The sequence below is a fragment of the Hypanus sabinus genome, chromosome 8, assembly GCF_030144855.1.
Source record: "Hypanus sabinus isolate sHypSab1 chromosome 8, sHypSab1.hap1, whole genome shotgun sequence".
NCBI classification, from domain to species: Eukaryota; Metazoa; Chordata; class Chondrichthyes; order Myliobatiformes; family Dasyatidae; genus Hypanus; species Hypanus sabinus.
Genome location: NC_082713.1, coordinates 53,141,582 through 53,168,400, shown reverse-complemented (window position 1 = coordinate 53,168,400; position 26,819 = coordinate 53,141,582). Strand labels below are relative to the sequence as shown.

Here is a 26,819-nt window from a genome sequence, read left to right as displayed (position 1 = left end):
GAAACTAAATTCAAGTCTACTCAATGATCCATACTTTAAAGAACAAATTAAAAAAGAAATTGGTCTCTCCTTAGAATTTAATGATAATGGAGAGGTTTTACCTCTCATTTTATGGGATACTCTGAAGGCAGTCTTAAGAGGGAAAATTATAGCGATATCTTCATATAAGAAAAAAATAAGGAATAAAACATTAGAGGAATTACAAAATAGGCTGAAGGAACTAGAGAAAAAACACAAATTGTATTTGGCACAGGATACATGAGGGGAAATTAAAAGAATTAGGAATGAAATAAATAATTTGGCTATGCAAGAAATCAGGAAAAACTTAATGTTTCTGAAACAGAGACATTATGAAAATGAATCAAAATCTATGAAAATACTGGCATGGAAACTGAAAAAAAAGGTAGCAGAAAATACAATTCATAGAATTAGGGATCCAAAAATGAAAATGATAAAAAATAAGCTAAGTGAAATTCAAGAAGCTTTTGAAGTGTTTTACAAAACTCTATATTCCAAAGTTCCAGGGGGAAGCATTCCCCAAATTGACACCTTCTTGAATTCTCCAGAGTTACCCACTTTAAGCGAAGAGCAAAATAGAAGGATGACTGCTGACATAACTGAAGTTAAATTAAAAGCTGCAATTAGTAGGCTTAAATTAAGCAAGTCACCAGGATCAGATGGGTATACGGCAGAGTGGTACAAAGAATTTAAAAATGAGTTAATCCCTGTTTTACTCCCCACATTGAACTGGGCTCTAAAAAAGGCACAAATGCCACCCAGTTGGAAGGAAGCGATAATCTCAGCTATACCGAAAGAAGGCAAGGATAAAATGGAATGCGGGTCATTTAGACCAATATCCGATCTTAATGTAGATGATAGGTTATTTACCTCCATCATGCCCAAACAATTAGAGGAGTTTCTACCCATACTGATACGTAATGATCAGACAGGTTTTATACGACAACACCAGACACAAGACAATATACGAAGGACTCTTCACATTATGGATCATATACAAAAAAATAAAATCGAAGCAATAGTGATAAGCGTGGATGCTGAAAAAGCATTTGATTCAGTTAATTGGAATTTTCTTTACAGAGTTGTACATAGATTTTGTTTCCAAGACACAATTATTAAAACTATACAGACACTATATGACAATCCTACTGCTAGGATTAAATTCAATGGATATTTATCAAATAGTCTTACCCTAGAAAGGGGCACAAGACAGGGTTGTGCATGGTCACCACTACTCTTCGCGCTATATCTGGAACCATTAGCTCAATACATCGGACAAAATGAAGGTATCAGGGGGATTACTATTAAAGGGACAAAGCATAAATTGGCTTGTCATGCGGATGACATTTTGATCTATCTAGGGCAACCAACATACTCTTTACCTAAATTGATGCAATCGTTTGAACACTATGGTTAATTATCAGGATACAAGATCAACATGGATAAAACCCAATTACGCTCATATTACTATAGCCCACCAAGAGAAATTGAAAGTCGATACCCCTGGGCATGGCACACAGATTCTTTCAAATATTTGGGCATCATTATGCCAAAAGATTTGGCAAAATTATCAGAATGTAATTATCAGCCTCTATATAAAAAAATTAAGGAAGATGTATCAAGATGGAGCCTGATTCCTTTTTTCAGTCTCAGTTCAAGGATTGAGTCTATTAAAATGAATATACTGCCCAGACTGTTAAATCTCTTTCAGACCCTACCAATAGAGATTAATCAAAATCAATTCAATGAATGGAACAAGATGTTATCAAGGTATATTTGGCAGGGTAAAAGGCCTAGAGTTCATCTCAAAACTTTGCATTAACAAAGGAAAAGGGGGATTGGGGCTTGCCTTCTCTTAGAAATTATTATCTTGCAGCACAGTTGAGAGCTGTGATATGTTGGTGCAACCCATCATATGACGCTCAATGGAAAAACATTGAGGAGCGGGTACTTCCCATCCCCATACAAGCAATTTTGGCTGATAACAACCTGCAAAGATACATAAATACTATTGATAACCCATGGTTGAAATATTCTCTTAAAATATGGAAAACCATTATAAAAGAATATAATCTAGATGGAGATATTGCAATTCTTAAATGGTGTGCATATGATTCTGGTTTTACACCAAATAAATTGGATGCTAGTTTTAAGGACTGGACAGCTAAAGGAATAATAGTTTTTTGCAACATAATGAAAGAAGGAACACTGTTCAGTTTTGAAATGCTTAAAGAGAAACACTTATTAGAAAAGCAAGATTTTTATTGGTATTTACAGATGTGACAATATGTTAATAAGATGCTTAAAAATGTAACCAAGGCAAACACATGTTTGATAGAGCTCTTTAGAAAAGCATATAATTCAGATAATGGAAGTAGAATCATTTCAAGCATGTATAAGGGGTTGTCAAATTTTAAAACACATTCGACTTCATACATTAAAACAAAATGGGAGAAGGAAGGAAGAATAATTATATCTGAGGAAGAATGGACAACAATATGGAGATATCAATGGAAGTGTACCAATTCACAGAAATGGAGGGAGTTTGGATGGAAAAACTTGATAAGATATTTTATTACATCCTCTCAGAAATCCCATTATGATAGTAACCTTCCTGTTTGCTGGAGAAATTGTGGAAATCAAAATGCAAATCATTATCATATTTTTTGGGACTGTCCTGTTATCAAAAACTATTGGAGGGGGATACACAATGCCCTACAAGACATCTTTAACTGTGAAATACCCTTGGAGAGTAAGACCATATATTTTGGATATATACCTCAAGAATGGTTAAAAAGAGATAAATATTTAATGAATATATTGTTGGTGGCTGGTAAAAAGACTCTTACTAAGAAATGGTTATCACAGGAGAGCCCAACTTTAACTACATGGATGGAAATTACAATGGACATTTACAAAATGGAGAAGATAACAGCATCTGTTAATCATAAGCTGGAACAATTTGATTCATACTGGGAAAAATGGTTTAACTACATAATGCCTCATAGGCCTGATTTTATTCTCACAAATCAAAGAATCTGTTGTAAAAAAAAGATCACTCCCTACTTGTACATAGTTCTTTCCTTTTGCTTTTTTTTTCTTTCCACTCATTTCTATAAGTGTATACCCCAGATAAATACTTTGTGGAGATTTGTGATATATATGATTATATGATATATATGTACAATGTCTGAAATAGATCTTATGGAAATGTTTGTTTGATGAACTTCAATTAAAAAAAAATTACAAAAAAAAAGCCTTGCATGGGGTACCTTATCAAATGCCTTGCTGAAATCCAAATACACGACATCTACTGCTCTACCTTCATCAACGTGTTTAGTCACATCCTCAAAAAATTCAATCAGGCTCGTAAGGCACAACCTGCCCTTGACAAAGCCAGGCTGACTATTCCTAATCATTTTATGCCTCTCCAAATGCTCATAAATCCTGCCTCTCAGGATCTTTTCTTTCAACTTACCAACCGCTGAAGGAAGACTCACTGGTCTATAATTTCCTGGGTTATCTCTACTCCCTTTCTTGAATAAAGGAATAATGTCCACAGCCCTCCAATCCTCCAGAACCTCTCCCATCCCCATTGATGATGCAAAGACCATTGCCAGAGGCTCAGCAATCTCCTCCCTTGCTTCCCATAGTAGTCTGAGGTATGTCCCATCCATTCCTGGTGAATTATCCAACTTGATGCTTTCCAAAAGCTCCAGTACATCCTCTTCCTTAATATCTACATGCTCAAGTTTTTCCTTCCACTGCAGGTCATCCCTACAATCGCCAAGATCCTTTTCCATAGTGAATACTGAAGCAAAATATTCATTATGTACCTCTGTCATCTCCTATGGTTCCATAAACATATTTCCACTGTCACAGTTAATTGGTCCTATTCTCTCACGTCTTATCCTCTTGCTCTTCACATACTTGTAGAATGCCTTAGGGTTTTCCTTAATCCTGTTTGCCAAGGCCCTCTCATGACCCCTTCTGGCTCTCCTAATTTTATTCTTAAGCTCCTATAACCTTCTAGATCTCAATCATTACCTAGTTTTTTGAACCTTTTGTAAGCTCTTCTTTTCTCCTTGACTAGTGTTACAACAACCTTTGTACACCACAGTTCTTATACCCTACCATCCTTTCCCTGTTTGATTGGAATGTATCTGTACAGAACTCCACACAAATATCCCCTGAACATTTGCCACATTTTTTTGTGTTTCCCCGAGAACATCTGTTTCCAATTTATTTTTTCAAGTTCTTGCCGGAATGCTTCGTATTTCCCTTTACTCCAATTAAACATTCCCCTAACTTGTCTGTTCCTATCCCTCTCCAATGCTAATATAAAGAGATAGAATTGTGATCACTATCTCCAAAATGCTCTCCCACTAAGAGACCTGACATCTGACCAGGTTCATCTCCTAAAACCAAATCAAGTACAGCCTCTCTTCTTGTAGGCTTATCTACATAATGTGTCAAGAAACCTTCCTGAACACACCTAACAAACTCCACCCCTTCTAAACCCCTCACTCTAGGGAAATGCCAATCAATATTTGGGAAATTAAAATATCCCACAACACCCTGTTAGTATTAATCCTTTCCAGAATCCGTCTCTCTCTTTGCTCCTCATATCCCGGTTACTATTGGGTGGTCTATAAAAAACAGCCAGTGGAGTTATTGACCCCTTCCTATTCCTAACTTCCCTAACAACCCCTCCCTGACTTCCTCCTTTTCTGCAGCTGTGACACTATCTCTGATCAACCGTACCACACCCCTATCTCTTTGCCTCCCTCTCTGTCCTTTCTAAAACATCAAAAGCCTGGCATTTGAAGTAGCCATTCCTGCCCCTGCACCATCCAAGTCTCTGTAATGGCCACAACATCATAGCTCCAAGTGCTGATCCACACTCTAAGCTCATCTGCTTTACTCATAATACATGTCACATTTAAATAGACACATCTCAAACCATGAGTCTGAGTGCATCCCTTCTCTATCACCTGCCTATCCTCCCTTTTGCACTGTCTCCAAGATTTCTCTATTTGTAAGCCAACCTCCATCACTTCAGTTCAGTTGCCACTCCCCAGCAATTCTAGTTTAAACTCTCCCCAATAGCCCTTGCAAACCTCCCCACTTGAATATTGGTCCCCTTCGGATACAAGTGCAACCCGTCCCTTTTTTACAGGTCACATGTTTACAGGTCACACATTTATCCTCCATCTCATTCTATGCCTATACTCACTGTCACGTGGCACAGGCAGATCTCAACTTCCTTCCTAACTCCCTGTAATCTGATTTCAGGACCTCCTCCCTTTTCCTACCTATGTCGTTGGTACCAAAATGTAGCATAACCTCTGGCTGTTCTCCTTCCCACTTCAAAATATCGTGGACGTGATCAGAAACATCTCGGACCTTGGCACCTGGGAGGCAAACTACCATCTGTGCTTCTTTCCTGCGTCTACAGAATCCCCTGTCTGACCCCCTAACAATAGAGTTCCCTATCACTACTGCCTTCCTCTTCCCTTCCCTACCCTTCTGAGCCACAGGGCCAGACTCTGTGCCAGAGGCACGGCCACTGTTGCTTCCCCCAGGTAGGCCGTCCCCCCGACAGTACTCAAGCAGGAGTATTTCTTGTTAAGGGGGACAGCCACTGAGGTACTCTCTAGCATCTGCTTCTTGCTCTTCCCTCTCCTGACTGTTGCCCACTTATCTGTCTCCCCAGGACCTGGAGTGACTACCTGCCTATAGCTCCTCTCTATCACTTCCTCACTTTCCCTGACCAGACGAAGGTCATAGAGCTGCATCTCCAGTGCCCTAACTTGGTCCCTAAAGAGCTGCAGCTCGACGCACCTGATGCAGATGTAGCTGTCCGGGAGGCTGACAGTCCCCTGAGCCTCCTACATCTTACACCGAGCACAGAAAACCGGCCTCACACACATTCTTTCTGTCAGTATTCTAACCTCACCTTGACCCGTTATTGCCAAAGCCCCGTTGAGCCAAAGTCTTTCTACTCTGTCTCCCTCTACTCTGGCACTCCCCCTGTAACTCTTCCCGCTGTTCTCACTGGCCGACCTCCACGCGCTTGCGCAGTCGTGTCCCGTTCAAACTGCTGAAGAAATTCAGTTCCTGCCAGATAGCTTCATATTTCCCCTTATTCTAATTAAATGCTTTCCTAACTTGTCTGTTGCTATCCCTCTCCAATGCTATGGTAAAGGAGAGAGAATTGTGATCCCTATCTGCAAAGTGCTCTCCCACTGAGAGACCTGACACCTGACCAGGTTCATTTCCCAATACCAGATCAAGTACAGCCTCTCCTCTTGTAGGCTTATCTACATATTGTGTCAGTAATCCTTCCTGAATATACCTAACAAACTCCACCCATTAAACCCCTTGCTCTGGAGAGATGCCAATCAATATCTGGGAAATTAACTTCTCCCATCACGAACAACCCTGTTATTATTACACCTTTCCAGAATCCCTCTCCCTATCTGCTCCTTGATGTCCCTGTTACTACTGGGTGGTTGATAAAAAACACCCAGTAGAGTTATTAACCCGTTCCTGTTCCTAACTTCCACCCACAGAGACTCAGTAGACAATCCCGCCATGATTTTCTCCTTTTCTGCAGCTGTGACACTATCGTCTGGTCAGTAGTGTCATGCCCCCACCTCTTTTGCCTCTCTCCCTGTCCTTTCTGAAACATCTCAAGCCTGGCACTCGAAGTAACCAGTTCTGCCTCTGAGCTATCCGAGCCTCTGTAATGGCCCCAACATCATAGCTCCAAGTACTGATCCATGCTCTAAGCCCATCCGCTTTGTTCATGATGTTTCCCTCATGAACAAATAGTTTGAACCTTTTTCCTATGTCAACTACCATTGGTCATAGATTTCAGATGAGAGGAGGAAAAATTAATGGAGATTTACAAGGCAAGTTTTGTTACATGGAGAGTGCCAGGTCCCAGAAATGAGGGGAGGAGGTGGGAGCAGATAAGATAGAAATATAGACTGGCACAGGAGCAGGCAGGGGGTGAAGGTATGTAGACTCCGAACTGGTGGCTGGGACTAATTTGGAATCATGAACGGCACAGACATTGTGGGCTGAAGGGCCTGTTCCTGTGGTCTTCTGTGAAATTTGTGGCCAATTAATGGAAACTTGCATAGGTGACTGTTGTGCTCCCGCCAAGATTCCTGGGCAGCCCTTGTGCATGTTCAACCTCATCTTGCACTACAAAGGAACCAGACAAAGGACAATGGAAGGAAGCCATGGCAACCTTTCTCACATTTTTCTTTGGCCAGTTATAAGAATCGTTTTAAACTTCAACTCCTTTGTCTGGGCTGATCTGTGAACTGATGCACAGTTATTGGAGAACCACAGACTCCAACAGCAGGGGAACTAGCACGTTGGCCAACCAAGTCCACTCCAAATATCAAGCACCTATTTTCTTTAATTCATGTTATACACCTGCAATTCCCAACAACCCTTTACCCATCCACCCCAATGCTTATCTACATACTAGGAACACTTTACTGTGGCCAATTAACCTACCACCTTCATATGTTTGGGAAGAAAGACTGTCTTTGAAAGGAAGCCAGTACACACAGGAATCTCACATGATCAGGGAGAATGTGTGAATTCCACACAAAACATGTCCAGGGTCAGGGTTAGATCCAGGTTACTCTAGCTATGAGTAGGAGCTTGAACAACTGGATCACTAAGAACGGTGTCCCCGTGTGCCTGTCCAACATAGCCAAGAGGGCAGAAGTAGGAAATAAGTTATAGAAATCTTTTTACCCTTCATTGTCCTGAGTATCTTAAGGTTGATTGATTGAGTTTTTAAATTCAATTTTGGGCATGTACTCACTGGAGTTTAGAAAAAGGAGGGAGGATTTAATTGAAATCTATCGAATAGTAAAAAGGCCTAGATAGAGTAGATGTGGAGAGGACTGGAGGACAGTCTTAAAATAGAGATGAGAAGAAATTTCCTTATCCAGAGGTTAGTGAATCTTTGGAATTCATTGCTCTGGATGGCTGCACAGGCCAGGTCATTGAATATATTTAAAGTGGAAATTGAAAGGCTCTCTTGATTAGATAAGATGTCAAAAGTTATGGTGTAACAACAGGAAAATAGGGTTGTGAGGTATAATAAACCAGACATGATGGAAAGGCAGAGCAGGCTTGATGGGCTGAATGGCATAATTCTGCTTCTATTTCTTATGGTCTTATGGAAAACTGTTTGAAATATGAGATGTTCTATGTATGTTATAATGTGGGGTGTATGGGGTGCCCAGGGAAGGCTAGCACCTCTGATGAAGGGGCTTATCATGTCCATTCTGGGGCAACTCACTCACTTTTGGTCTCCACTGGACACTCAACTCTCACCTGTGGCTCTAAGTAGGTGTTTGTCTGCGACAGTGACCACAACCTGCACACCTCTTTGACGGATGGGCTGAACCAGGTAAGGGTAGCCAGCGGGCCTCATACTCCAGTGAGATAGGGATATGCTGGTCCTAGTCTGCCAAGTCAGCTCTGGTGGACTGGGTGGATGAGATCTCCAGTGAGATCCAGTGGACAGAGAAGGGCATGACAAGACACAGATGATGTCTTGGTCATCCCCTGCAATTGAGGAAAATCCCAGTTTGTGACACTTGTTCGTACCACTGGAACCAGACTTCTGAAGTCAAGAGAGCGAAACTGCCCCAGTGCAATAGATATTCCACTTCAAAAACTCTCCTGTTGTCATCAGACATGACAGACAACCACTATACCATATGTTATACAGTGGAGAGTATGTTTTATAAAGTGGGGATGTCAAGAAGCCTGTCCCTTTAAATTTAAAATGTATTTTGTTTTAAAATGTGTTTACTAAGTCTTTGCATTTACTTGCAACTTTCACAGAGTTTGCATTGAACATTTGAAACATTATACTGCCATGCCAACTTCAACAGGACTTTTGACAATGGCTGTTATTGTCTCCTCAGGATAAGGTCTCAAAGAAGAATGAGAAATGTGTTTGGCAATGATGCACTCTTGTTTGACACCAGTCTTCACTGAGATTAGCTGTGTAGAAGACCTATTGATTAGGACCAGAACTTACATACTACCATGAAACAAATAGAAAATGGAGATAAATTTCACTGAACAACTGAATTTGAGAAAATGTTTTAGATTCCCTCCTCACTGACAGTATTAAGGGTATAATGCTGCCGTAAAAAGCCATAGAAGGTGGCTCTGCTCACTGCATTTTTTGTCACACAGTGAAGATCATCTCCATTGTTCCTCCAGATGGAATCCATAGTGCAATCTGAGGGGCATCTTCTTGACCAGTGAAAGAATGAGGTTTAGGAACAATCTAATGATAACTTTCAATGTGGCAATCAACAGTCAGACTTGTCTTCTTTCTTGAAGATGGCTAAAATCTCAGGATTTCTGCAGGCCTCTGGTATATTCTTTTATTGTCTTCAAAGAAAATGAGATTGTGGATTTACGAGTGTAGCACCTCACCGCTGAGTTTTAGAAATCTGTCAACAACACCATTTGTTTCCGAGCCTTTCTTGGTCCATGACTAAGGTCACCCAAACCTTTGTTAATTGAGACCTTCAAGGAAGCATTTTATAAATTCTGCCATGAAATCATTCAAATTAAAAATAAAGGTCACTGTATTAGAGGAAGTTGCTTCAACCTACCATTTTAAAATATGTAGATTCAATTAAGTTGCAGGTATTGGACCATGAACACCAATTTAAGTTAATAAGATTTCAAAATCGTTCTCATATTGAAATTCCTTTCTTTTATAGTGATGAATATGACTGACTTCCAGAAGGCTGGACTGTAAATCTTACATCATTTAAAATTTAGCATGGCGACCGGAACTGCAGACAATATTCCAAGTGTGGTTAGGTCCTATGTTTCATAATGTTGCAACATAGTGCTCTAATGTTTGCATGAGTCGGTGAAAGATAACATACTTCTGTACTGATGAACCATTGGCTTTATCATCAGTATTGTGTAATCTTGTGGCTGCTTCAGAACAAAAGAATCCTTTTAGAGTTTTAGGTGAGATTTTTAACAGATAGGTATTAAAATAAGCAGCAACATTAGCATGGTAAGATGGAATTAATACACTTGATTTCTTTAATTTTTTACTTCAGTGATGTAGATATGGCTGAACAGCATGCAATGATCATCCTTCCCTGTCTTCGAGGAGTGGTTGGCACTCACCTCCTTATCCAGGTGCATTGGCAGTGCTGGAGTTACTCCCACAGTGCTGTTAGATTGCGAGTTCCAAGATTTCAAAACTCAAAGTAATTTTGAACTTTGAGTTCCAAGATTTTGATCCAATACCAATAAGGTATGGTTGTATATTTCCTTGTGAATTGGAAAGGTAGCTACAGGAGACAGTAACTCTAATTGTTGCTTTTGGCCTTCCAGGGGATAGGCTGGTTGGTTGGTATATGGAAGAACCCTTGGCAAATTGTCATCATGGAAATGTTGGGATGTTACACTGAAACTTTATGAAACATTGGTCAGACAGTCCTTGCAGTATTGTGTGCTGTCCGGTCGCTACTCTCAAGAAAGGATATGGTTATATTGGAAAGAATTCCCCAGAACGTTGCCTGGACTGGGGAACTGTAGATATGGGGAGAGATTTAATAGGATGGGTCTGTTTTCCCTGGGTCAAAGGAGGCAGAAGGGTGTCCTGCCAATGGTATATAAAGTTCCGAGAGGCATTGATAGGATAGGTAGTCAGAGTTTGTGTTCTCTTGACAGGAACATCAAAAACAAGAGGGCAGAGGTTTAAGTTGGAATGAAGGAGTATTGAGGAGCACATAAAAGAAAGTTTTTTTTTAACACAGAGAGACCAGTTTGATATCTGGAACGCATTGCCCGAGGAGTAGGTGGAATCAGATATAATCACTACATTTAAAAGGCATTTGGACAGCTACATAGATAGGAAAGGCATAAAAGAATAAAGACCTAGTACAGGCAAATAAGTTAGTGTAGATGGAAAAAAGTGTCAACAATGGCATGTGGGCTAAAGGGCTATTCCCTATGCTGTGCTATACTTTATTGAAATTGTAAACGGTACAGTCATGATTCACTGGTGGTGAAAGAAGGAAATGTTAGGCATGCTAGATGCTTTGAATTTGATTGTTTTCAGTTTTGTAAGTGTTTTTGGACGTATTTAGCAAAGCAGATGGACTGCATTCCATTGTCCTCTGTATGTTTTCTATGTGGATTAAGGAATGGTTTTGTATGGGCAAAAACAACGTTTTTGCCCTACAGAGCCTCTGACATGCTCATTTAACTATATTAATTATAGCAATGATCTGGCTAAGCTTCTGGTTACTGTTAATTCTTAGTGTTTTGTTGTTGGGTAACTCATTAATTATCAGACAGTGAAGGGCCATTAGATCAGTTTTGCCAAAGATGGTCATTTCCTTTAGTTTTGTGGTGTGCTTATCACTCCATAAGCAGCAAGAGCATTCCAATATGATACATTACAGTTTAGTTAGATTGACCTTGTGTCCATTGTCCAAAGTTTGCAACTTATTGTGAAATACTTGTCAGATATCTGCCCAAGTATAGTGCTGTCCAGCACAATAACTGAATATTGATTTAAATAGCATAGGTGGGATTGTTCTTGCAGGTTTCCAGTGAGTTATTAAGATAAGTTATTAGATTGATCATTGAAGCCCAGTCACGTCATACTGGCATCAGATCAGTGTTTCTTTAAGATTAATTGCATCAGCTGTTATTATGTATACATACAATTGGCTAATGGATTGACCAATCAGTAACACAAGTCTTACAAATATGTTTACATGATTCACAAACAATATTTGAACCATAATGTCAATAAAACTGCTGTAGCTGGTGTTTGCTAAATGAGACCTATCTTCTAAGTATTTCAAAATAATTTCCTGATGACTCTAACTCATTCAGTTGCCTAGGCAATGCTCTAAAACAAGTTACTGGTTACAAAACTGCAAGTGTCATCAGTTACTAACGGAAATGTAATCATGCTTTAAGCAGGCAGCACTGTATTTCTAAAGATAGTAGATAAGGTATATTTTCATACAGGGTATGAAAATGTCATTATTCATGTTATTTGATTTTTAACATATAGCTTTTATTTTTTTCTTAGTAATACAGCATGTTCACAACATTTTCATTATGAAGAATTTTAAGTCTTTCCCAATGTAGTTTGTGTGTTATTTACATTTTTTAAAAAAGTTTGTGTTACTTGATATAGTTTTAAGAATAAAATATATAAAGCTGGAAGTGAGAGTATATTAATTCCAAATATACTGAATATATTCACCTTCAGTTCAAGAAGCATTTAGTTGATGAAAAAAACTATGATAAGGGTGTAGTCCATAACACAGAGGGCATATAAAGGACACCTCCAGTAATTATAGGTAAATGCATTGAGTAAGAGCTGGCAGTTTCTGTGTGATTGCCTCAGGAAAACATTACTTTTTGTTATTGACCTTAATTGAGACTTTGAAGTCTTACTATTCCCATTGTATGTTATCATTGCATGGTTGATTTGTTCTTTTGGAGTTTAGCTCAATGAAAAATATGTAATGTTATGCATATGGTTGCCATGGTTATCTGATAAACATTTATTCAGAGAAGTTTCACATGCAATAATCATTGAACTCGTAAGTTTATAAATTATAATCAAAGATGAAGTATAGACTGTTATGGTACAGAAAGGGAATTTCAGCCCATCAAGTTCATCTGCTCTTCATAGAGCAACCAAAGCAGTTCCCTTTATTCTTCTCCTTATATGTCCACAGTTTACTTTCCATTATTCTTATCTAATTCTATTTTGAAAGTCATATTTGATGCTGCTTCCATTACCTTTAAAAATTGTGAGTTCCAGATCATAACTATTCTTCGTAAATCAAACATTCTCTTGACTCCCAAGGGCTTACATGTATCTGTCACTCCTCACTTTAAATCTCTGCTTTCAAGAATTTTGAAGATGAAAAAAATGTTAATTTCTAACTGTTTGGATTTTAGGATGTTTTAATGGACCATCTGATATGCAGAGGAATTTTATTATAGCCATGGAAGAGGTTCAGAATAATGAACTGTTATTAGGTTCTTACAGTAAATTTTCTTATTAAATCTTAAATAACTTTCATAAGAAATCACTTAAACCATTTGGCAATAAGATTATGACATAGAAGCAGAATTGGGTCATTTGGCCCATTGGGTCTGCTCCATCATTCAATCATGGATGATATATTTTCCCTCTTAACTCCATTCTCCTGGCTTCTCCCCATAACATTCTCTCCTTACTAAACAAGAAATTATTTACCTACCCTTTAAATATACCCTGCCAACTATGGTAATGAATTCCACAAATTACCTACTCTCTGGCTAAAGAAATTCCTCCTCATTTATGTTTGAAAGGGACATCCTTCTATTCTGAGGCTGTATTCTCTGGTTCTAGACTTGCCCACAATTTGAAACATCTTTTCCATGTCCACTCTATCCAGGCCACTCAAACTTATTAATTTATTAGATCTTCAAACTATTTAAGTAGCTTAGATAGGCTTTAAATTTATTTTTCATTATATCAGGCCATAAAAGAAGAATGGAGTGCTGATTTACTCTTTCTACATTCACCAGCTATCATAGAAGATATTTGTAATCCTTAAGTGAAAGAGATAAAGGGAAGCTTAATGTTTTGATAATTTGTGCCTGAATATGCCAAAACAGTGAGTTCAAAAAATCCAAGAGGTTATGTGATAAATTTATAAAACCCAGTGCAAGATATACCTAATGTATCCATGGCTGTCTTCACAAAATAGGGTGTAGACACTAAAGATTCAAGATTATTTAATGTTATTTCCAATGCATGTGTAACTCTGGATCTGATGCACAATAAGATAAAGAACACAATAATAATAATTAAAATCACAAAAAAATAAATGCTTAGGAGAGCTTATATACATAGATTGTCAGTATATGCATATGTACTGAACTTGTGCTTTAGGAAGTATGAAATGATGACCCTGTGATATGGCAAAGGAGGACGTACTGAGGAATTAGCATAATTGAAAGTGAATAATCAGCAGGACATCTTCAAGAAAACAATGAATCAACAAGCCAGCATTCATCACTAAGGACTCTCACCATTCAAGCATGTCCTCTTTTCACTACTACCAACAGGGAGCTGAAGACCCACACTTAACAATAATACTTTAGACTATAGGAAGATACATATTGTTTACTGCAATGAGTTTGACTACAGCTTGAGCACTTCGTACAGTTCTGGTAATCACATAACAGAAATGTTAAGGTTATACTCTCGGAGAGGAAGCAGAAAAATTTCAGAAAGATATCGGGTTTGGACAATTTTAGCTCTATACAAAGTTTGGAAGAGGAGACTTCTTTTTATTGGAGCAGAGGAAACTGAAGGGAAACTTAAATAAGGTGTAGAAGATAGTAAGAGCTATAAATTGAGTGAATAGTCAGATACATTTTTCCAAGGTGGAAGTAACTAATACAAGGGGGCATAATTTTAAAGTGATTGGAGGAAAGTATAGGGGGAATGTCAGAGGTAATTTTTTTTTTACACAGAGAGGGGTGGGTGCATGGAACACCCCGCCAGGAAGATGAATTAGGAGCATTCAAGAACCTCTTGGACAGGTACATGGATGAAAGAAGAAATAAGGGAGTGAAGGGTTAGATTGATCATAGAGTAGTTTAAAAAGTTGGCACAACATGTGGGTCAAGGGGTCAGTACTATGCTGCAATGTTCTATATTCTGAAGTTAGGAGAGGCCTAGATAGAATGTATTGGAACAACATATTTATCCTCTGTGGGCAGGGGGATGTGGCTTAATCTGATTGATGTTAATTGCTTAGTCATCATTGGTTAGTTTAGAAACTGCAGCTGCTTTTTCCTTTGGTTAGTTGCCTGTTGTTCCGTTTCAGATATCCCGAGTATAAAATAGCATATGGAAGCAGCTTGCTTTCTCTTCCTTTGTTAAGGCAAGAGGTCCCCAAGACCATTGGAAAGGTATGCTTGTGCGCACTTTAACTAAGTATGTTTGTTGAATATTCAGCTTCGTAGTTTCTGTAACTTCTGGAACGTGAATGTTTGGTCAAATTTTTACTGATTATAAATAAATGATTAATATACTTATTCATAGTGTTTCTCTGCCTCATTTGCCAGACCTGCAAACCTGATTCAACTTTACACTGTTACCTCTTTCAAATGTTCAAAGTCCAAAGGTTTAAAGCAGTGGGATATGATGAGGAAGGATTTTTTCAGCACCTCATTGTTATTAGAAGTCCAGAACTTAATGCCTGAAAGTATGGTAAAGGCAGAAATCCTCATCGTATTTACCTGCAGGAACACGGATCATGTGTTGGAAGCTGGGATTAAACTGGGAAGCTCTTCTTGAACCATTGGTACAATGGGCTGAATGTATAATTTGTGTCTTAGACTATAAAGCATATGGAACATCAGCAGGCAGAAACATAAATTTTGCGTACCATTCAAATTTCCTTAACATAAAATACATAGAACCCCATAGGAAGACTCATCTGGGCACTCGTAAAAGAATAAGGGCTTTCATAAAGACCTCAATTTGCATAATTTTCTTGGTGTATTTACTAATGCAAAGAATGGTCAGCACCTAAAAACGTGTGCAGAAGTTCAGACCAGAATAATGGATTGATTTCATAAGGAATAGAACCAAATGATAAGAGGTAAAAGCTGCTCCTTCAAATGCTCCTGTCACATGTTATCTCTTTGGCAGTGGTTTCCATAGGCTTTATCACAAAATACAAAACATAATCACATATGTTCTTGAGAAAATATAATGGGCCTGGTTTCAATGTTCTTTTGGAAGTTCCCTCATGGATGCTATTATCTATAGTTGAAGCTCACGGGGAAAAAGTTATGATTTGTTATTGGTTCTATTCATATTGCAAAGATTTTGATGCACGGTGGTTAATATGAAAATGAATCCTGCTCATGTTTCCAGTTTTCCCAATCCATTAAGTTACAAGAGTGTATTTGATGGCCAAATTCTGCTGTAGCTTTCACAATATGATGTCTTCTGTGAGTGAGGCTGAAGCCAAGAATTCAGGTCTGTCTCTAGATCTCATGTACAGACTTGAATCACATGACCTTTGATAAATGCGAAAGAAGACATATTCCTGATTTGAAGCACAGAACATTATGGTCTGATAACTAGGTTTATGTAGCTAAAGCATGTTCAAGTTCTGTTGCAATACAACCTACCAGCTTTCCAAACTCCTAGGAGTAATTGCATTCAGCACCATCTTTGAAGTCACAATAAGCAGTTTGTATCATTTATCGAGCACGGTTAAACCTTTCATTCAACTATTTTCCTTGTTCCTTACCATAATCATAGACCTATCTCCTGGCCAGCATCCCAGATACACTGGTCTCTGTAATAAGACAAGTGTCCTTTGTTCATTGTTCCCTGTAGTTTTCTAATTGTGTGCTGTAACAGTGGCAAATAATTGAGCTGTCACAAGTTATCAATTGGAAAGAACTCCAGCAATTGAAGCCAGGAGCACTGTCTCTACAGACTTGGCTGCAATTTGTGGTGTCAAATGGACAATTGTAAGTCCACAGTTGCTAAATGAAGGTGAAAGTGAGGATGCAGTGAATTTGGAGAAAGCCAAAGTTTTGTACAGTGATTGGACTTCTGAGTGAGGATTTTATCTTCATAGTTTATAACCTTTATTACACAAGGCACAAATATCTGTCAGTTGCAATGGAAATTCTTAAGCTACACTGACAAGGATATCCTATCGTATTTGGGACCAATAAAGCTGTACTTCCCAAGTTTCTCACAACTAAAATTTGTGGTAGATACATACTCTGATAAGGGACGCATCAGAAACACTGCCTGTAGCATCCCACTCGCCACAAAATTCCCCATCCCCAGAATCATTCCACTCATTCTCAGTCTGTTAACATAACTAGTGCACTTTTACTCCTCGATCAGACATTCAGATCACGAATAGAAAGTTTTCTGCTAGTGCAGACTTTCACCCATAATGAAGCAAGATCTTAAAAACGCGCAGCTCTAAAATATTATTATTACGGCGTAATGGAGCTGAAAGTAGATAGATGTCACCTGAGAGAGCATCCAGTCTAGCTATTGGTTCAATTTCAAAGCTAATGAGTTGTCTAGTGGATTAATATGATTAAACCCACTTTAATGTGACTTGTAGAGTAATTGATTCATAAAGCTATAGACCAATGAAACATTGCCTTCATCCATGCCAAATGAGTTACCTATCTGAGTTCATCTTATTTCACTGCATTCGGCTCACATCGTCTAAACCCTTCCTATCAATTTCCTTGTCAAAATACATGCCTCAACAATTTTCCCTGACATTTATTCCAAATAATTACTGTGTGTTAAAAAGATAAGCCTCAGGTCCCCTTCAAATGTTTCCCTTCACACTTTAAACCTTTGCCCTATAGCTTTGGACTCCCTATTCTGAGTATAAGACTGATCATTCTTCTTACCTATGCCCCTCATGAATTTATAAACCTTCATAAGTTTGCCCCTCAGAGTCTTACACTCCTCAGGGTAATGTCCTAGTCTATCTTACCTCATCTTATAGCTCAAATTCTCCAGACTTTGGAACATCCTTGTAAATCTTCTTTGCACTCTCTACAGCTGAATGGAGTACTCCAAATATGGTCCTATCAGTACCTTGTACATCTGCAGATGGGGTATGATAATCGTGCTGCAGTTAAGATATGAGATTCATACATAGAGAACTTGACTAACAATCTGAAGACCAAAGATGAAATCACTACCTTTGTGTTTAAATTCAGTTGTAAATCTGGAGTTCATAGTCATTAGTAATGATGACCATAAAAGTATGGATCTATTGTGAAAAAGTATGTCTCATTAATGATTTTCCAGGGAGGAACAATAGTTCCCTAAATATGGCTCCAGTCCCATCAATGTGATTGATTCTGAAATAGCCTCAGTTGGCAGGGACAATAAAAATGAGTTAAAAAGGTACAGATTGAAATGCACAAATATGGATTTCTGACAGAACCTTTATTTGACAACAACCTACATTTCAAGATCACATCCTGAAGACCTGAATTGTTTGACTAAATCATAACCCTGCAGCTTGCTTTGGATTAGTTTACAGTGGTGTGTTAAAAACCACCCACAAATTCTAATACTTTACTCTCCATCATTATAATTCATTTACTCCAACTTCTGTATTAACATCAATTTCATTTATCTTGCTTTCTCTTTATGACGAGGTCCAATTAATGAATGATAAAATATACAAAACAGAAAAGAAGAGAAATTGATATGTTTATGTCACCAGATATCACAATATTTTGCAACAAGTCAGCCAATGTTGAAGTGAAAGTTCAGTACAGTCTATCTGTTGATTCTAGACTTTAAAATACCTATAAATTAAAATGCATTGTGTTTTTCCACCACTTTATTATTTGGCCCATCAGATTTGCACGGCAGCGTTTGATAGTAGGTCAAATAGTGCCCTTTTATAAGTTGAAATGATGTGAATGTACTTGAAAGTGAAATAGAAACAAAATTGTAATTAACTTTCACTTTACTGCGAACAATTAAGCAATTTAAAAATTTGTATAAAATAAATATGTTATTCTAAGTAACAACTGTTTCTCAATAATCCTTCAAAAAATTCTTAAGACTTTTCTATAGTTTTAAACAATAGAGAGTTTGTATGTGGATACATATTCGTGCCCAGCTTTGTACAAACTAGCAGATTTGTAGCAGATTAATTATTTACATTGAAATAAATGGCAAAAATCATTCAGCTATGATAATCACAAACATTGGACTCAAATCAATGTGCCAAATTGAATAGGTTATTGTTACAGTTAAATATTCAACTAATTAACTAATGGTGGATGTTGTCCAAAGAGCAGATAGATTTTTATTGATAGTTCTGGTGTTATTGTGGCAATAAAAAAAGAATAAAGTGAGTGAAAGTTAAATGTTTGTTATCCATGTTACTCGGAAATGAGTTCATAGCAGACTGTGGATGAAAGGTTAGCACTGTTTCCTGGGTAGTATAGTGTGCATGCCAATTGTTTAAATGTGGTACCTCCTTTGTGACATGATTCATGCAGTTGCCTCATTGATGAGGGCATGAAGATCAATATCAGTGGGGCTATTGTGATGTCAGTTGGCCTTCATTGCCAATTTAACACCAACAATGCCACAAACTCTAACTAATGCTCTTTCTTAGCCTAGCAACACTGAAAATATTTTTAGCGTTTTTGCCACAGTTGTAGAACATAAAACAGTACAGCTCAAGGACAGGCCCTTCAGCCCACAATGTTATGATGATCCAAGTAAATTAGTAATCAAATGGCCAATAAACCAATACCGGCTGCCTACACAATATCAAAATCCTCCCAATTTCCTCTCGTTCATATTACTATGTAAAAATCTCTTAAAAGTACCCAGTGGTTCTGCCTCTACCACCACCCCAGGCAGTGCATTCCAGGCACCCACCACTCTGTGTAAAAAAACTTACCTCTTACATCTCCTTTGAAATTACCCTTCTCACACTTCATGCATGCCCTGCAGTATGAGACCCTGGGGAAAAGGTACTATCTGTATACTCTGTCTATGCCTCTCGCAACCATATAAACCTCTATCAGATCACCCCTCACCCTTCGCCACTCCAGAGGAAACAACCCAAGTTTGTCCAACATCTCATTATAGCACGTGCCCTCTAATCCAGGCAAAATCCTGGCAAACTTCCTCTGCAACCTTACCAAAGCGTCAACATCCTTTTTATAATGGGACGACCAGAGCAAATTCCGGATGTGATTTAATTAGAATTTTAATTACCGCAGCATTACTGACGAAGTCTTGAACTCAGTGCCTCAACTAATAAAGGCAAGCATGCCATATAGCTTCTTAATCACCTCATCAACCTGTGTAGCCACTATCAGTGAGCTATGAACGTGGACACCCAGATCCCACTGCATATCAACACTGTTAAGGATCTTGCCTTTAGCAATATACTACCTCTTTCCATTTGATCTACCAAGATGCAACACTTTACATTTGGCCAGGTTAAACTCCATTTGCCTTTTCTCCACTCATATTGTATCTGCAACTGATCTATATCCTTTTGTATTCTTTGCCAGTCTTCTACACTACCAATCTTTGTATCAAATGCAAACTTACTAGCTCACCCATTCTACATATTCAGCTAGGTCATTTATAAACATTGCAAACAACAGGGGTCCCAGTACAGATCTTTACAGAACACTACCAATCATGGACCACCAAGCAGAATAAGTCCCTTCAACCATACCCCCTGTCTTCTATGGGCAGGCCAGTTCTGAATCAAAACAGCAAATTTATAATGGATCTTCTGCATGTGCTTCCTATGAAGAACCTTGTCAAATGCCTTATTAAATTCCATGCAGACAACACCCAGAGCTCGACTTTCATGAATCACCCTCGTCACCTCGTCAAAAACTTAATCTAGTTAGTAAGACATGTCTTATCCTGCACAAAGCCATGCTGGCTCTCTCTAATTAGGCCATGGTTTTCCAAGTGCTCATAAATCCTATCCCTAAGAACTCTGTTCAGTAACCTCCTGACCACTGACATAAGACTTACCAGTCTATAGTTTCCAGGATTATATCTGGTTCCCTTCTTGAATAATGGAATAACACCAAATAATTGCCAGTCCTACGGGATCTTGGCTGTGGCTGTAGATGACATAAGATATTGGTCTAGTTCCCAGTAATCTCTTCTCTTGCCCCTTACAATTTGCCTACTGACACAACCGCTCGACAGATGACATGGTAGCCACAGCTGTGCACACCATCTTTACACATCTGGAGACGAAGGATACCTATATGAGAATGCTGTTCTTGGACAACAGTTCATCATTCAACACCATAATTCCCTCCAGGCTTAACAAGAAGCTCAGAGACCTCAGCCTTCACCCTGCATTGCATAGTTGGATCCTGGACTTCCTGTCAGATCACCAGCAGGTGGTAAGAGTGGGCTCCCTCACCTCTGTCCCTCTGATCCTCAACACGTGTCTCTCAGTGCTGTGTCTTAAGCCACCTCCTTTACCCTCTGTATACCCATGACAGTGTCACCACCCACAGCTCCAATTTGCTAATTACATTTGCTGGTGATACTATATTGATTGGCCTAATCTCAAATAATAAAGAGTTGGCCTACAGAGAAGAAGTCATCACCTTGACACAGTGGTGTCAAGAAAACAACCTCTCCCTCGATGTCACAAAAACAAAGAGCTGGTTGTGGACAACGGAGGAACAGAGACAGGGTAACTAAGGACCTCACCAATGTCTTCTATATCCCAACAAATATTCCCCACTTCATCCTTGACTTGACCCACCTTCTCCCTAGATATCCTTTTGCTTTTGATGCACCATCAGTTTCAGGAGCATTATTACCCCTCAAACAAAGGGGATTATTTCATTCAACTTCACTAGCCCTATTACTGAAATGTTCCTACAACCTATGGACTCTGTATTACAGACTCTTCATCTCTTTTTCTGGAAATTTATTGCTCATTTATATATTGTTATTATTAATTTCTTTTTGTACTTGCACACTAGTTGAATGCCCAACTTGGCATGATCTGTTGTGGTTAGTATTCTATTATGGATTTATTGAAAATGCCCACTAGAAAATGAAACTAAGGGTTCTATATAGAGTCATATTTGTACTTTGATAATAAATTTACACATCAAACTTTGATCCTACTTGCCAAAGACATTTAATGGCCGTTTTTGGCTTTTCCTAATTTCTTTCTTAAGTTCTTTACTGACTTCTGGCTTCTTTTCCATTTTCTTCTTGAATAATTTCATCATCTCTCACAACATCCAAAGTTCTCTTTGACATCCTTGTCCACCCTTCTGACTGGAACATGCCTATCCTTTACTCTGTGCAGTTGATCTTTAAACACTCTCCATATGTAGGATGTCGACTTGCCAGAAAAAAAATTCACTCCAGTGAATTCCTCCAATGTTCTAAGCTCTGTGCCTCTGACGCAGATGGATGGGGTGGGGGCAGTAGACATTGGACCGGGTTGGAACAGGACTTCCATCATTGGTAGGCTGATGGTGAGGCCAAATATACGAGTGGCTTCTGCAACCCTATCAACAGGCAGCTGAAGATTGGCTTCTGCGTGGGCCATAAGAGTACAATCATCAGGATATAGGGATTCTTGAATGAGATTACTGACTGTTTTTGTACGGACCTTCAAGCAATGCAAGTCAACCAGAGATCCATCAGTCTTGAACCTTAGGTATATCCCACATTGTGGGGTGCCAACTGTGTGTGGTGTAGTATGCACGTGAGGAACAGATTAAACAGCATAGGTGCCACTACGTATCCTTGCTTCACACCACTTGAAATGCTGAATTACATCAACGTCTCCCCATTCTACAAGGTCATTCATGTCATTGTGGAAGAGATGGACAAAATTGACGAATCTGTGTGGTCACCTAAGTTTTGAAGGCACTTGCCATAGGGACTCCCTGTTGACTGTATCAAAGGCTTTGGTTAGATCTACGAAGACGGCAAGTAGTTTCAAATTCTTTTCTGTACACTTTGCTTGAATCTGACGAATGATGAAAACCACGTCGATAGTACTATAGCCTGGTGGAAAGCCACATTGTGCCTCAGGAAGTTTTGCCTCTGATATGTTGGTGATCAAACAGTTGAGGATAATGCAAGCTAAGACAACCCCTTTCCCCAACCCAACAGACAGGAGAGATATGCCCTGGTAATTGCCACAGTGAGCTCTGCTACCTTTGCCTTTGAACACAACAGTTATGGTGTCCCTGAAGTCCTCAGGTACACCTTTTTCCTCCCATATCTTTGTCAGGATGTTGTGGTACACTATAAGTGTTAGTAGGCCTGCTGACTTAAAGAGCTCATTAGGAGTTCCTTCCCTCCCAGGGGCCTTACCAGAGATTGTCAGAGAAATGGCTTTCCTGAATTCATCCAGGGTAGGAGGGCAGTCAAGGGTGCTAATAATATGCTTCTGGGGTATCTGATCAAGCAGTGTTTGATCTACAATGCCCAACATGTTAAGTAGGCTACTAACATGTCTCCATGACTCACTGATATTACGCCTCACTCTGCCGATAAGAGGGGCATGAGATTCAGTTTGCACGGTCCATCAACTGCTTCAGTGGCCTTGAAGAACATGTATGCTCACTCACCACTTTATTAGATACCCCTGTACACCTTCTCGTTAATGCAAATATCTGATCAACCAATCATGTAGCAGCAACTTAATCCATAAAAGCATACAGAGATGGTCAAGAGGTTCAGTTGTTGTACAGACCAAGCATCAGAATGTGGAAGAAATAATATCTAAGTGTCTCTTTGACCGTGGAATGATTGTTGAATCCAGACAGGGTGGTTTGAGTATCCCAGAGTTTGCCGATCTCCTGGGATTTTCACACACAACAGTCTCTAGGGTTTACAGATAATGGTGTGAAAAACAAAAAAGCACATGCTGTGAGTGGCAGTTCTGTGGGTGCAAGTGCCTTGGTAATAAGAGGTCAGAGGAGAATAGATAGATGGTTCAAGCAGGAAGGTGACACTAACTCAAATAACTGCGTGTTACCACAGTGGTGTGCAGAAGAGCATCTCTGAATGCACAACACATCAAACCTTGAAGTGGATGGGCTGTAGCAGCAGAAGATCACAAACATACACTATATTGGATTCAAAGGCACCTGCTAATGTGGCCACTGAGTGTAGCCACTGCAGTGGAAGCCTTAGTAAGGGTGGTGCAAAGTTGGAGATGTATTATATTTGTATCTGAGGGAACTGTCACCATAAAAATCCCAGCAAATTTCTACCAATGTACTGTAGAGACCCGTTTGACTGGAGGCTTCATTGCGTAGGATCAGAAAAAGCGGCAAAGGGTTATAAACTCACCCAGCTCCATCGCAGGCATGAGCTTCCCCACCCTCGAGGATATCTTCAAAAGGCAATGCCTCAAGAAGGTGCCATTCATCATTAAGGACCCTTAGCATCCAGAACATGCCCTCTTCTCATTGCTACCAGAGAGGAGGTGAGGAGCCTGAAGACATACACTTGTTGTGTTGTGAACTGCTTCTTCCCCTCTAGCATCAGGTTTCTGAACAGACCATGAACCCATGAAAACTGCCTCACTTTTTGTTCCCTTTTTGCACTAATTTATTTTTTATATATTTCATTTTGTTACTTAGAGTAACACTGTTATGCATTGCACTGTATGGCTACTGCAAAGCAACAAATTTCATGACATATGTCAGTGATGATAAACCTAATTCCCATTCTGGTTCTGCATATCAAATATTTCTCAAGATAACAATCTCCTTCCTGTACAATGTAACAGATCTGGTAGACTATGAGTTTTGTGCCAGGTGTGAGGTTTTGATTTACAAATGCTCTTGTCCTCAAATGACAAAAGGCCATTGGTCACTATGCAACAGCAAATGGATAGGCATACAGAAGACAGCCCTAAGAGAACACACTAAGGTGATTAGTTCATGGTCCTGTGCAATTAGACGAGCTTTATTTTATTGATTTGTTTTTAACCATTTGTGTTTGCATTGTCGTCAAATAGACGATGCGATGATCAACAGAAAAAAAAGAAGAGCTTTGTCTGCTGGATAATGAGGAATTGAGGTTCTGATCACAGGCATCACATTAAGATGATTTCTTTATGGATAACCCAGTCAGAAAATAATTCTTCTCTCCTTCCTTTTCTTTTAATCCAATCAATGTCACTCCCAAAATTTCATCCTCTTTCCCCTTCCCAGTTCCACTCCTGAATCACATAATATCACTTACGATAGCTACAGATAAGGAACATGGATGGATCCATGATCAAACAGAGGCATCTGAGAGATTTTGTCATCACTAGGAAGTGGATGCTGGTGACTGCAGGATGACCAAAGTGATGCACAGAGCAGAGTGCTGAACTGATTATCCACTGGCTAGGTCGATTCTTACAATATGCATCACACCTAAACATCTCAAGAAGCCAAGGGACATTCAACAGTCATTCAATATCCGGAAGCAGAACCACCCCTGGCATCAGGAACAATTTGGAGACAATCTGGATGACAAGTTGACATTTCATGGCCCCTCACTGGAAAACCCACGCAGAAGTGGGAGGATTACAAACCTTTGGTAACTGAGTCGACTACATCTGTTCTGGGGTCTAGATAACAGAACCACTAGAAGTGGTTTGATGAAAATGATGAGAACATCGCCAAGATCTTGAGAGAAAAGCGGAAAGGCATCTTTCTCTGTAACAGTCTCATCAGCTTCAAACACTAATGCTCCAACTCCCTCAGCAATATCTGGATCAGAATCGAGAATTCCTCCACCAGGCAGATACCCAAGTGACCCTGATGGATGTGGGAACTTTATTACCCAGTATGAGCTGACTTTCCAACCCAGCCAGGTCGGTTGGGTGATGATGCACATAAACTGGCTTACCAGGTGAATCCCTTAGACAGACCTCCCATTCTGCCTGTTCAATGCTTCTAGAGAACAAGGTAACCCCACAGCCTAGTCTAACAATTCGTAACTTGGTTCAAAATAGTGTTCAGTTTTTCAGTATGGGGTCAGGAGGTAGCCTACTAACTCCTGGACCTGAGCCAGGGAAAAGGAACAGTGATAGACTACACAATAAAGTGCCATACACCTGTGGTCGAGATGGGGTGGAACAAGAGATCCTTTTTCACTGCTTTCCGTGATGGACTGAGGGCATGAGATCACAGAATGTGAAGAGCAGGACAGTCTGGATGACTCGGTAACACTGAGAATTCAAATCGACAACTGGGCAAATGAGTGGTGCAGAGAACGACTGAAGGAGAAGAACAGGTTCCTGTCTCTACTGTGGCAATCCAGGACACTTTCAGACATCATGTTTCATTTGCCCAGTTCAAAAATAGGATACCCATCAGCAGGATGGGAAATACTGATCGGTCAATTATCCCTAATTACATAATGCTCCTAACTTCCTTGTCATAGAGGTGGCAGACTCATGAACTTCAGGCATTTATTGATTCCAGGGCAGGCGGGAACTTCATAGATATCCCTTTGGCTCAAAGATGGAGAGTTCTGTTTCAGCAATTGAGAAATGTCAATGACAAGGCTCTGGCTGATCGGCCAGTCAAACAAGTGACATTATTTTCTTTGTTTATAATAGTTTTCACCTTAATCTAATGGCTAAGGAATAAGCCATTAGGGATCTCTTGTCTGCTTCCACCAAAGTCATGGATCCCTTCCACAGCAGGCACAATGGTTCTGGTTTACATGCTGAGTGTTTGGAGCAGAGCTGGCATTCAGAGGGATTCACAAGGTTCCAATGTGGATAGTCCTGCTCTAGTGCTGTCTGAAAAACATGTTGGCGATTTTCCCAATCTAAGCTGCTACATGATAGACAAATATGCTTTTGGACATGATTACTGAGTAAGATCTAGTTTTCATCTTTGCTGTTGCCACCATTCCCTTTCTCTATGTTTCCTATTATCCCAAGATGCAAAGTCACATTTCAAATTACTCAGTCTATGTCCTTTGACATATCCCATAACAAGATCCCAAAATAACTTGCAATGCCTTGATCTAAAAGGAATATATTTTTCACTGTTATTTTCTAATCCATTCCACCTATTACCTTATTTAATTTCCACAGCAATTTTGACATTTTATATTATCATTAATTCACTTTTAAGAGGAAACGCCTGGACTTCTTTCAGAA

The 26,819-nt window shown here is 39.3% G+C and overlaps 1 protein-coding gene across 3 annotated transcripts in view; it reads left to right on the top strand.

The window, feature by feature from the left end:
• Nucleotides 1-14,965: 14,965 nt before the first annotated feature.
• LOC132397741 (general transcription factor II-I repeat domain-containing protein 2-like) overlaps nt 14,966-26,819 on the top strand; it is a 53,609-nt gene continuing 41,755 nt past the window's right edge. For all 3 annotated transcript variants that reach the window (XM_059976506.1, XM_059976504.1, XM_059976505.1), the window contains exon 1: nt 14,966-15,048. The gene's annotated coding sequence lies outside the window, so the exon portion shown is untranslated. The remainder of the gene's footprint in view (nt 15,049-26,819) is intronic.